Source organism: Ovis aries, chromosome 22 (genome assembly GCF_016772045.2).
Source record: "Ovis aries strain OAR_USU_Benz2616 breed Rambouillet chromosome 22, ARS-UI_Ramb_v3.0, whole genome shotgun sequence".
Lineage (NCBI taxonomy): Eukaryota > Metazoa > Chordata > Mammalia > Artiodactyla > Bovidae > Ovis > Ovis aries.
In genome coordinates, this window is record NC_056075.1 from 1,666,035 (window position 1) to 1,680,009 (window position 13,975).

The following is a 13,975-nucleotide window of genomic DNA, read 5'->3' on the forward strand; positions in this document are numbered from 1 at the left end:
GTAACACTTTAGTTTCTTGAGATTTATTCCTCTCAGTTTTGTCCATTTATTAGCAATAAAATTGATGCTAACAATAAATTTATATTTTTCTAAAAAATATCTGCAATTGCTTTTATTATATCTATGTTAATTATTAACCATGTGTTTATTATTAATTATTTATTTCATATAGCAATTATATTAATATATGTAATCTTTATGACTGGTTGTTTTTGATGATTTCCTCACTCAGATTTCCTCCTGGATTCTTTTGTTGGCACAATCCAATAAGCAGGTAAAAGATGAAAGATTTTATTCATTGTGGATCAGCCTCTAAAAGTGTGGAGAAAGGTGGAAAATGTATCTGTACAGGCAAGCAGAATGTATTCAGTGCATTAATTGCTTATTTTAATAAAACAATTCTGAGTAACACAGGAAGTAGTTTATTCTCTAGGTCAAATTGTGCTCTGTGTAAAATCTGGCTCACTGCAGCTAGAGCTTCTGAATATATTGATTCTGTATTATTGCCTCATTGCATTTGTGGTTTTTATCTTTTGTTAAATAATAAATAGTTGCTCATTTTTTAATCTCAATAAGATGGAACATTAACAATTTTCTTTAATGAAAATAAATCTTAGACCACTGATCCAAGGATACAAGAAAACATTTTAAGAAATTTATTATAGCTCAATTTATGTTCTGAATTCAAACTCTGCTATATAAGCCTTGCAAAAAAACTGGGATATGCATAATCAATTTTGCTAACATATAGAGTGCATGGATAAATTTAATATTATACATATTTAGTATTCCAAGTTTATCCTAATGACTGAGTCCATGATGTTCTCTTTCTTCATTAACAAACAGCTTGTTACCTTTTAGTATCCTGACATTATAACAGAACCTCACATATTACAATTGGGTTTTGAATAAGAGATAAATAAATGCATATAAATTAATAAGACTTTTCATGAGATTAAAATTACTCAAGGGCTATTACTTCAATGAATAGAATTAATATAAATTTGCACGAGTTAAATAAATATTAGTTAGCTCTGTGGTCCTTAGCATCGTCATACCTCATGATCTGCATTTAATTCATTGGCCAATAATTAGGTCAGAAGAAATAGCTATACTGGAGACCATACATTTATAATATAAATATACACATATTTCACATGTTATATTTCAATTACAAAACTGTAATACCACACATATATGACCATTTTTTTTGTTTAAATTTCTTGCTATCCTGTAATGATCTGAAGTTTTCCTATAAAAACACCTGACATAGAGTTTCTCTAGAAAAATAATTGGCCTGTATTTTTGCATGACAACTTCTTATAGACTTAATTGGTGGACTTCTCAGTTTGCTTTGCTCATTTACATTGCCTTCCTGACCACAAGAGCCACTGAAAAGGACTAAATTTTAAATGACTAAGAAATGAGCTGAAAGGTTTAAATAGAGCCTTATAAAATCACAGCATGTGTCCCAGTTTGAATATTATAAAGAGACTGGAAAAATCAAGTATGATAAAAAAGATTCAAGCAAATTAAACTTATGACAATTATTATGTACATGAAATCCTAATTTATTCACATACAATGGAGAATTCATAAATTTCAAACATTCTACTTGTTAACTCTTCTTGGAGAATGACTAAGGAATCTAAAGTTTGTGTGAGAAAAGGAGAAAAAAATTATTGTCAGTCACAAGCTAGACGATTCGTCTATCCATAAAGAAATACATAAAATATACATACACAATGGAATTATATATATATATACACAATTGAAATATATGTATACATATATATACACAATTGAAAGGGATGAACAAGGGATATAGAGAACAATGTAGATGAATCTCAAAAATTATGCTGAGTGAAAGAAGAGAGGAAAAATAGTTCATGTTGTATGACCCTGTTATATAAAGTTCTATATGACCTGTTATATATGACCCTATATAAAGTACTAGAAAATGCAAACTTTTCTATAGTGATAGAATTAGATTTTGCTGCTTGGGCGTGAGATGGGTGGTGAGGGGACAAGTGTATCAGGTAGGAATGGTTACCAAAGAGCATGAGGAAACTTCTGAGGGTGATGGTATTTTCATTGCCTTTATTGTAATGATGGTTTCATGAGAATTAACATTTGTGAAAACTTTATTAAATGGCACACTTTAAATATTTGCAATTGTAGTATGTTAATTATATGTCATGTAGAATTAATTAACCAAGGTCACAAAACTAATGAGTGGAACTAAAGTTTGTGTGATACTCAAAGCACAATCTATCTTGAATCATATTTAATAATTGATTAATTAATGTCATTATTACTTTGATCTGTGTCATTTTTTTATGTCCTTCTGTATCCTGAAGCCAGGTTTGCAATTGTTCAGCAAATAATTTTTAATAAATTAAGTAACTGACTAGAAAGCTATTCATATTTTAAATATTTCCCTTTAAGGTATTACTCCACTATAGTAAATATTGTTGCCTCAACATTCTTATCTTACAAGGCAAAGTGAAAATTTGAAATCAGCTGATTTTTCTATCATTTCAGTCTTATGATTCTGGATGCTTTCCTTCTCCCTGGTCATTTCATGGGCCTGCAATTAGTAATTTCCCGTCCTTGTTCAATGGACAAATATAGATTTACTTGACAGATTGCTGACTGCTTCTGACAGGAAATCCACAGTGAAAAACACCTACATTTGTCTCTGAGCAAATATTACACATGATTGGATGTTTCCTTTAGATATAAAAGGAGAAAAGTGGTCCAGAAAATTTGATGCCAAAGAAATATAGGCATATTTGATGCACATTACCTTAGAAGTAATTACTTTATTGAAAAGTTTGCTTTCTTGATGTTTGCTCATTACTTTGTTATTTCACAAGTTGTTATCTGACCAACACATATTTATTGCTTTTCCAAAAAGAGCAATCAACTCTGACAGCTTAAACATTTTTTCTTCTATTATGTGCCTGAAATTCGTCAAAATATGCATTGCTTCTCCCATATGGCAATGACCTCTATAAACTCAAAATAGCAGTCTTCTTTTTAAATGACAACTGAGCTAGTCTAAAGTGAAGCGCTTATACAAAATTTTGAACTCACAATAGGAACCCAAAGATGTGGGTTATAGAAATTTCTGTGACAGAATAATTAGTTTAAAAAATCAGATAATAGGTGTATATTTTGGGATAATTATGGTTTACCTCAAATATTTGGACTAACACATTATTTGCAGTCCTTCACCTGCAAAGAAGAGGATAAGTAAGTCTTGTAAAAAAATATATTTGGCAAAATACAACTGTAGGATTGCTAGTGATAGAGAAAGTTTAGGAAATAAATCATTTAATGTTAAACTTATGTGTTATGTGGTAGAGATGGAAAAAGAAAGTGAAACACTTTATTTATGATCATAATACCCTCTAGAGAAGATATGTGATAGGAATGGATAGTGGACAAAAACTGAATTTAAATTCTATATAGCTACTTTCATTGAAACCATAATGAAGTAATTATTGTATGGTTTGTTTTCCTCAGCAAGAAACAGGGATTAAAAACTGATCTTACCTATTTAACAGCATTGTTATAAACTCCAAACTCAAAGAATACGTGAAAATGCTTTAAGCATTATGTAAACACATGGCATCATTATTTCCTCTCTGACAGTAAGTGTACAGAAACACATTCCATGAGACAATATTTTTAATCACCTAAGTTTTGAAAAATAAATCTCTTTACAAATAATTTGCCTATTACTTTTTGAGTAGCATATTAAACCAGTATCGTTTGTCAGCCAGCTATGATATAATTTTGTTTATACCATTTTCCAATCATTTATAATTCATAGAAAAATTTGAAATATTTTCTGCATTCTTCTTTTTCATAACTGTCAATAACTCACTGCTTTCTGTGGTAAAATCTGAATAAAAAATTGCAAAACATGGAAAATACTCCTCTGACCATGGAATCCTCCAGGCAAGAATAGTGGAAAGGGTAGCTATTCCCTTCTCCACGGGATCTTCCTGACTCAGGTATTGAACCTAGGTCTCCTGAATTGCTGGAAGATTCTTTACCCCACTGATCCACCAGGGAAGGCTCTAGAAAGTGTACTTCCAGAGGTGATGGGGCAGTTGCATATTTGCCTTTAAGAAGGTAGAGACTCCAAGAGAGGGATTTGGACAATTGATCTTGATAAAAGTACACACAAACCAAAACAAAATAAAAATTTATCCAAGAGAACCTCCTGAAGTTGAGAGATGATAGAAGTCAGTAAGGAATAGTTGGTAGAAGACTGAAGAGGTAAGTTTTAAGCACTCAGATAGAGGAATTCAGGAACAGCTTAGGAATTGCAAGACTTTGAAAAACGCTGAGAAACATTCGGTGAAGTTCTTTAGATATGTAACATCATGAGAGACAAACAACACAGTTAAAGAAATCAAGTGGACTGTACCAGTCAAGGGAAACTTTTTTGGAAGGATATATCTGATTAAGGGTTAATATCTTAAAAAAAAAAAAAAGCTAATACAATTCAACAAAACCCAAGCAATCTGATTTTAAAAATGGGTAAAAGATTTGAGTAGACATATTTCAAAAGAAGACATACAGATGGCCAACAGGCACATGAAAAGATGCTCAACATCACTTATCATCAATAAAATGCAAATAAAAACCACAGTGAGATATCAACTCACACCTGTCAGAATGGCCATTATCAAAATACAACAAATAGCAAGTGGCAAGAATACAGAAAAAAGGGAACTCTTGTGAACTGTTGGTGGGAATGTAAACTGATCCAGTCACTATGAAAAACATTATGAAAATTCCTCAAAGAAGTAAATGAAGAAATATGACATGATCCGGCAAGTCCATTCCTGGGTACATACTAATCTGAGGAAAACAAACACTAATTCAAAAAGATATATGCACCTTTATGTTCATTTCAGCCTTAAAAAGAAGGAAATTTTGCCATTTGCAGCAACATGGTCGGACATGGAAAGTATTATGCTAATTGAAATAAGTCAAAGAAATACTGTATGATTTCAATCATATGTGGAATCTAAGAAACAAAAGGAAAGAAAAAAAAGTGAAGTTGCCCAATTGTGTTCGACTCTTTGCGACCACATGGATTGCAGTCTACCAGGCTCCTCCATCCATGGGATTTTCCAGGCAAGAGTACAGGAGTGGGTTGCTATTTCCTTCTCCAGGGGATCTTCCCAACCCAGGGATCAAACATGGGTCTCCTGAACTGTAGGTAGACACTTTACTGTCTGAGCCACCAGGGAAGTCCAAGAAACAAAACAAATGAGCAAACATAACTAAACAGAAATCGAGTAATAGATACAGAGATTATATAGGTTATTGATAGAGGAAGCAAGAGAAAAATAGGTGAGGGAGATTAAGAGGTATGAGCTTTCATTTATAAAAGAAATGAGTCAGTATAAAATATAAGAGTATAAGTTGGGAGTATAAGTCAATAATTATGTAATATTTTTTATGGTGACATATGGCAACTAAACTTATCATGAGGATCATTTTGAAATGTATGGAAATATCAAATCACTATGTTATGTACCAGGAAGCAACATAATGTTGTAAGTCAATTATACTTTAAAAAAAAGACACAAACAAACTCACAGAAAGAGTTCAAATTTGTGGGTATCAGAAGCAGGGGGTAGGGGAAGGGGAAATTGAAGGAAGAGAGTCAAAAAGCACAAATTTTCAGTTATAAGACAAATAAGTTTAAATACATGATAAATATAATTAGCATTGCTCTACATTATACATGAAAGTGGTTAAGAGGGTAAATCCTAATTGTTCTCATCATGAGGAAAATTTTTTATATTTCTTTAATTTTATTTCTATATGAGCTGATGGATGTCCTCCAAACTTATTGCAGTTTAGATCTTTTCATGATGTATGTAAGTCAAATTATTACACTGTACACCTTAAACTTACACATTGCTATATGTCATTTAGGTCTTCAAAAAAACTGGAAGAAAAATAATTTTTTAATTTTTTTAAAAAAATTGTAAAAGTAAATTTAAAAAATAAAATGTTAAAATAGCCACATTTTAAGGGGAGTTTTGGAGGAAAAAGTACATGTGTATGTCTGGCTGAGTCTCTTTGCTGTTAATCAGCTACACTCCCAAGTAAAATAAAGTAAAAATAAAAATTAAAAAATAAATAAATAAAATAATAAAAAAGTTAAAAATATACCAGCTACATTTTCTGTAAGAACATATACTTATGGAAATATTGATTGAAATATGAGTAAACAGATGGTTAGCATGATAGACAAAATTGTTGGAAAGAATATGTCATTAATAGGCTAATATTAACTAATCCTTTGGGGGTTTTGTGCATTATCAGCTCCCTAAATTACATACTCATTAGCTATATATTTATAAACTTAATTTTCAAATTACTTCAACAATATTAATGCAAAATTAGATTAAAAACTCAAATGACAATAATATAATTCCAGATACATTTACAACAATTCAAACTGCCTTAAAGTTTTGGGGAGTTTGCAGTTTAGGGAATGGACTGGAAAGGATATTGTTAGATAGGTACTTAAAGGAAATTTGTATATTATGCAATCAGAGTTTACAAAGCTGTTTCTATTTAGAGGTAGTTATTGGAAAAGACCCTGATGTTGGGAAAGATTGAGCGTAGATGGTGAAGAGGGCAATAGAGGATGAAATGATTGGATGGCATCACTGATTCAACAGACATGAACTTGGGCATACTCCAGGAGATGTTGATGGACAGGGAAGCCTGGAGTGCTGCAGTCCATGGGATCACAAAGAGTCAGACATGATTTGGCAACTGAATAACAACAATATCAAGAATGCAGAAGTTTTAGCGAATTGTTTAAACTTTTGAAAGACCATCTTGTATCTAAGAAGAGTGAGATAATGTCAGGTTTTTACATAAAGAACATGTATTAAATTAAAGAGATGATGAAGAAGTCATTCAAGATATTAAAAGAGGCAATTGATATGATTTGCTACTTTTTAAAAATTTATTTTTAATTGGAAGATATTTGCTTTACAATGTTGTGTTGGTTATGTGTGTTCTCACATTGGCAGGTGGATTCTTAACCGCTGAACCACCTGAGAAGCCACCCAGATGTGTTTTTAAAATTAAACTGAAACTAATGTAAAGAGTAAAATTAAAGATTATGTGAAAGTCAGTATCAATTCAAATAAGAAATGATGTTTCTAACCAAAATATTGACAGAAGAAATAGAATACAAGACCAGAATTATTTAGAAGATAGAAGTAATAAAGTTGGGTGTGTGTGCTTAGTTGTGTCCAACTCTTTGTAACCCTGTGGACTGTGATAGGTTGATTTACTTATTCTATGTTGGAAAAGTGAAGCAGAGATAATGATGAAGGTTTCAACATGATGAAGCTTGTGAAAAATCAGTTTGTGATAAGATGTTTGATATACATGACCTAATTCTTTGTATGAGGTAGATGCAAGAATCCTTATTTTACAGAAAAGAAACTGGTATTTAGAGGAGCTAAGAAAGCTTTCCAAATTTGTACAATAAATAGATTTTTGAGGACTTTTAATGTACCAGAACCTGGTGGTCCTGAGTCGACCGATAAAAATGTAAAGGAGAGAGAAACAGGCTGATATTCCTTGGTTTATGCAGACAGCCAATAAAGCTCCTGGCATGGGGCTTGCTCTGTTCATGGAGGCCTCAGACATCCTTTCGATGGGGTGAAGGCACAGAGAGCCTTCTCGAGAGGGTCTTAGAAGCCCAGTCAGGAAAGTGAACTCAGAGGACCTCTGTGCTCCAAAAGAAATAGCCTGAGAGAGAGAGAGAAAAGCAAGACATGGGGACCAAAGCTCTGATGGAGCAAAGGTGTTTTAATCAACATGGTGTGGGCATATATACTGTAGTTATTCTCAGCAAAGCTAAAGATTAAAATTCCAGACTTACAAAACATAGGCAATCCATATTAAAGAGAGAGAGAGTTGTAAAGAATCAGTTTTACCATATGGTTCACAAGAAAGAAGAGGGGTACTTATCACCATATTGTAAAACTAAGGAAGGAAAATGCCTGGATCCCTCAGTCCCAAGAGAGGCTTGCCTTTCCTCTTAATTCCTGAATATTCAGGAATTAATAAGGAACAGAGGATTCCTGACAGATCCAAAACAGCACACAGGAAGCCTCCTGTTAAATGCTTCCTGACAATAGATGATAAAGAAAGGATTAGAACTCAGTTCTTTGTGCCCCCTGGAGACTGTACTCATTAATTCTGTGTGTTCCCTGTTAACAGGGGAGAGAGTAGAAGAAAATTTGGATTTGACACTTCTGAACTATACTTTCAAACTATACCTGGCCTTGTTGAAGGCATAAACAATACTTTATCCATTGGAAAACCAAACACATTATATTCCCACCAACACATATTTTTCTGCCATTTTAGTCTTTACACATAAAAGATAATATTTAAAGTACAACTTGAAGTGAGACGAGGCCAATGACTGAGTTTTAGCCAATGAAATGTTACCAATAGATATATGGTAAATCATTAGCATGTCTTTCCAGTGTATTAGTTTGCTAGGACTGTATAACAAAGCACCACATACCAGATGTCTTAAGCAACAAATTATCATCTACATGCCTAGATACATAGAGTACATACATAGGTAGGTAGACAGGTGAATAGCATTTCATAAATAAGTAATAGTTTGAAAAATGAATACTAATTTTCTTGACTGTCCTCAAACAAAAAGAACAGAATAAATTAAAAAAAATTTTAAAGTACAACTTGAAGTGAGGTGAGGCCATTGAGTCACATTTAATACTTATGCAAACATGTATTTATGTTATGTATGCCTGCAATGCAGGAGATACAGTTTCAATCTTTGTGTCAGGAAGATCCCCTGGAAAAGGAAATGACAACCCACTCTAGTGTTCTTGCCTGGAGAATCTCACAGACAGAGGAGGCTAGATGACTACAGTCCATTGGTTGCAGAAGAGTCAGACACAACTTAACAACTAAACAACAACAATAGTGTAAAGATAATCAGTAATTCTAATAATAGTTGCCAAAATACTTACTTAAGACATAATATTCTATATAAAGTAACTTGTAATGGGATTTGAGCTTGATTTTGCATTTTAGGCCCATAGCTTGTGACCTTATGAGATAACTAACTAAGCATCCCTGGTCTTGAGCTTTAATAAAAGTAGAAGCTAGGATAAAATCTTTCTAGTCTTATTCTAGGAACCATTCCTATATAGTTATATTGGCTAGAATTAAATGAAGAGCTCACAATGTCAACAGTCCCAATCTCTAGGGTTTTTTGAGCTTTTATGAGCACAGTTCAAAGATACAAGATATTAATTTAATGAAAAACAATAATTACACTTGCTGGCTACAGATTAAGCTTCCTCATAATTAACCTTTCAATTTCCTTCCCATCACTCCCTTCTTAAGGACCATAAAGATAAGAGCTACTGCTCTCTTTTTTTCAACCAAAGAGAGAGCTTTATAAATAACTACATGGAGCCGATTATACAGAGTGAAGTAAGCCAGAAAGAAAAACACCAATACAGTATACTAACACATATATATGGAATTTAGGAAGATGGCAATGACGACCCTGTATGCAAGACAGGGAAAGAGACACAGATGTGTATAACGGACCTTTGGACTCAGAGGGAGAGGGAGAGGGTGGGATGATTTGGGAGAATGACATTCTAACATGTATACTATCATGTAAGAATTGAATCGCCAGTCTATGTCTGACGCAGGATGCAGCATGCTTGGGGCTGGTGCATGGGGATGACCCAGAGGGATGTTATGGGGAGGGAGGTGGGAGGGGGGTTCATGTTTTGGAACGCATGTAAGAATTAAAGATATTAAAATTTTAAAAATAAATAAATAAATAAATAACTACAAAAATAAATTTGAAATAACTACATTAGCATTGCTTAAGGATCAGAAGCTCTCCAGGTTGCTAAATATAATAACCACTTAAAAGAGAATGAAAAATGTCAAAATCATTTTTGAATCTGTAGGTTTTTTTGTTTGTTTGTTTTGTTCTCAGAAAAATTATGTGTGAAGATGCTTAAGAAATTCTTAGGAGTTACAATTGCTTTAGTTATTAGTCTCTAAATAAACTGTAAAAGAAACAATGGCAAGTGGATGTATTTAGGCATAGTTTTGCATTTTGCTCATTAAAAAAATTGATAAATAGCATAGAATATAAAATAGCATATTAAATTATCTTATCTTTAAAGATAAGCAATTATATCTAGTTGAAATGCTATTTAAAAAATACAATTGATTCTAACTTTTGAGATTTTTTCCATAAATTTGAATATTCAGTATTCAAAACAGGCACGATCATACATTATTTGTCTAAGCTGCTGTAAGGTGTCTGGCCTATGATCTAGAGATGATAATCACTAGATATAATTATAAAAAATAATTTAACGTGGGTATTTTTACAGGTGTTCTTTGGAAGGAATGATGCTAAAGCTGAAACTCCAATACTTTGTCCACCTCATTCAAAGAGTTGACTCACTGGAAAAGACTCTGATGCTGGGAGGGATTGGGGGCAGGAGGCTAAGGGGAGATGGAGGATGAGATGGCTGGATGGCATTACTAACTCGATGGACATGAGTTTGAGTGAACTCCGGGAGTTGATGATGGACAGGGAGGCCTGGTGTGCTGCAATTCATGGGGTCGCAAAGAGTCGGACATGACTGAGAGACTGAACTGAACTGAAATGAATCTTAAATGGCAAATTTGGTCTTGGAGTACAGAAAAAGCAGGGTAAAGGTTAATAGAGTTTTACCAAGAGAACACACTCATCATAGCAAACACCATTTTCCAACAACACAAAAGAAGACTCTACACATGGACATCACCAGATGGTTAACACTGGAATCAGATTGATTATATTCTTTGCAGCCAAAGATGAAGAAGCTCTATACAATCAGAAAAATAAGACTGGGAGCTGACTCAGAACATGAACTCTTTATTGCCAAATTCAGACTGAAATTGCAGAAACTAGGGAAAACCACTAGACCACTCAGGTATGAACTAAATCAAATCCCTTATGATTATACAGTGGAAGTGACAAATAGATCTAAGGGATTAGATCTGATAGACACAGTGCCTGATGAACTATGGACAGAGGTTGATGTCATTGTATAGGAACAGGGATCAAGACCATCCCCAAGAAAAATAAGAAAAATAAATGCAAAAAGCAAAATAGCTGTGAAAAGAAGAGAAGCAAAAGCAAAGGAGAAAAGCAGAGATATACCCGTTTGAATGCAGAGTTCCAAAGAACAGCAAGGAGAGAAAAGAAAGCCTAACTCAGTGATCACTGCAAAGAAATAGAGGAAAACAATAGAACGGGAAAGATTAGAGATCTCTTCAAGAAAATTAGAGATACCAAGGGAACATTTCATGCAACTGCTGCTACTGCTAAGTCACTTCAGTCGTGTCTGACTCTGTGTGACCCCATAGACTGCAGCCCACCAGGCTCCCCCGTCTCTGGGATTCTCCAGGCAAGAACACTGAAGTGGGTTGCCATTTCCTTCTCCAATGCATGAAAGTGAAAAGTGAAATTGAAGTTGCTCAGTCATGTCCGACTCTTAACGACCCCATGGACTGCAGCCTACCAGGCTTCTCTGCCCATGGAATTTTCCAGGAAAGATTATTGGAGTGGGGTGCCATTGCCTTCACTGAGATTGCATGCAAAGATGGCTCAATAAAGGACAGAAATGGTATGGACCTAATAGAAGCAGAAGATATTAAGAAGAGGTGGCAAGAATACACAGAAGAACTGTACAAAAAAGATCTTCATGACCCAGATAATCATGATGGTGCGATCACTCACGTTGAGCTAGATATCTTGGAATGTGAAGTCAAATGGGCCTTAGAAAGCATCACTATGAACAAAGCTAGTGAAGGGGGTGGAATTCCAGTTGAGCTATTTCTAATCCTAAAAGTTGATGATATGAAAATGCTGCACTCAACATGCCAGCAAATCTGGAAAACTCAGCAGTAGCCACAAGACTGAAAAGTTCAATTTTCATTCTAATACCAAAGAAGGGCAGTGCGAAAGAATGCTCAAACTACTGCACAATGCACCCATCTCATATGCTTGTAAAGTAATGCTCAAAAATCTTCAAGCCAGGTTTCAGCAATATGTGAACTGTGAAATTCCAGATGTTCAAGCTGGTTTTAGAAAAGGCAGAGGAACCAGAGATCAAATTGCCAAAATCTGCTGGGTCATCAAAAAAGAAATCGAGTTCCAGAAAAACATCTATTTATTCCCTATTGACTATGCCAAAGCCTTTGACTGTGTGGATCACAATAAACTGTGGAAAATTCTTCAAGAGATGGGAATACCAGACCACCTGACCTGCCTCTTGAGAAACCTATATGCAGGTCAGGAAGCAACACTTAGAACTGGAACTGGAACAACAGACTGGTTCCAAATAGGAAATGGGGTATGTCAAGGCTGTATATTGTCACCCTGCTTATTTAACTTATATGAAGAGTACATCATGAGAAACACTGCGCTGGAAGAAGCACAAACTGGAGTCAAGCTTGCTGGGAGAAATATCAATAAACTCAGATATGCAGATGACACCACCATTATGGCAGAAAGTGAAGAGGAGCTAAAAAGCCTCTTGATGAAAGTGAAAGAGGAGAGAGAGTGAAAAAGTTGGCTTAAAGCTCAACATTCAGAAAATGAAGATCATGGCATCCGGTCCCATCACTACATGGGAAATAGATGGGAAACAGTGGAAACATTGGCAGACTTTTTGGGGACTCCAAAATCACTGCAGATGATGATTGCAGAGGAAGAGATGTTTAGATGGCATCACCGACAGAAAGGACATGAGTTTGCGTGGACTCCGGGAGTTGGTGATGGACAGGGAGGCCTGGCATGCTGTGGTCCATGGTGTCTCATAGAGTTAGACACGACTGATCGACTGAACTGAACTGAATTGAATCTTAAATGGAATCATAAATTAACTCTTAATATGACAGTTTTAAATGATATAATTTTACTGGGCATATTATAGAAATAATTGTAGAGCCACATGCAGATATAAGAAATAATATAGAGAAAGCCTGTACACTCTTCCTTTTTTTTCTCAATATCAGTAGTTTTAAAATGATAGCACAATGGATGAGATTCATTCAATCCAGTAAAGTAATTTGAATTTCCCATTTTACTTGTACTTACTTATATGTGCGGCTTTACTTTAATAAATTTGTATTATATATTTTAGGTTCATATTCAGTTCAATTCAGTTCAGTGCCTCAGTCATGTCCAACTCTTTGCAATCACATGAACCAGAGCAAGCCAGACTTCCCTGTCCATTACCAACTCCCAGAGTCCACCCAAACCAATGTCCATCGAGTTGGTGAGGTCATCCAACCATCTCATTCTCTGTTGTCCCCTTCTCCTCCCGCCCTCAATCTTTCCCAACATCAGGGTCTTTTCAAATGAGTCAGCTCTTCTTATGAAGTGGCCAAAGTATTGGAGTTTCAGCTTCAAAATCAGTCCCTCCAATGAACACCCAGGACTGATCTCCTTTAGGATGGACTGGTTGGATCTCCTTGCGGTCCAAGGGACTCTCAAAAGTCTTCTCCAACACCACAGTTCAAAAGCATCAATTCTTTGGTCCTCAGCTTTTTTGTAGTGCAACTCTCACATCCATACATGACCCTGGAAAAACCATAGGTTCATATTACCACCATTAAATACAGAATCAACGAAACAGGACAATTCCTTAACCACATGTATTCCTCAGGTTGACCTTCAAAACACCACCCCTGCCCCTCCACTCCATTACCACTTCATTCCACCCTTATCATTAATCTGATTTTCATTTCTAAAATTTTATCTAAATAGTATAATTTTCCTCAGGAATCATTTTTATTTTTAGTTTTTATTGAAGTCCAGTTGGTTTACAGTATTATG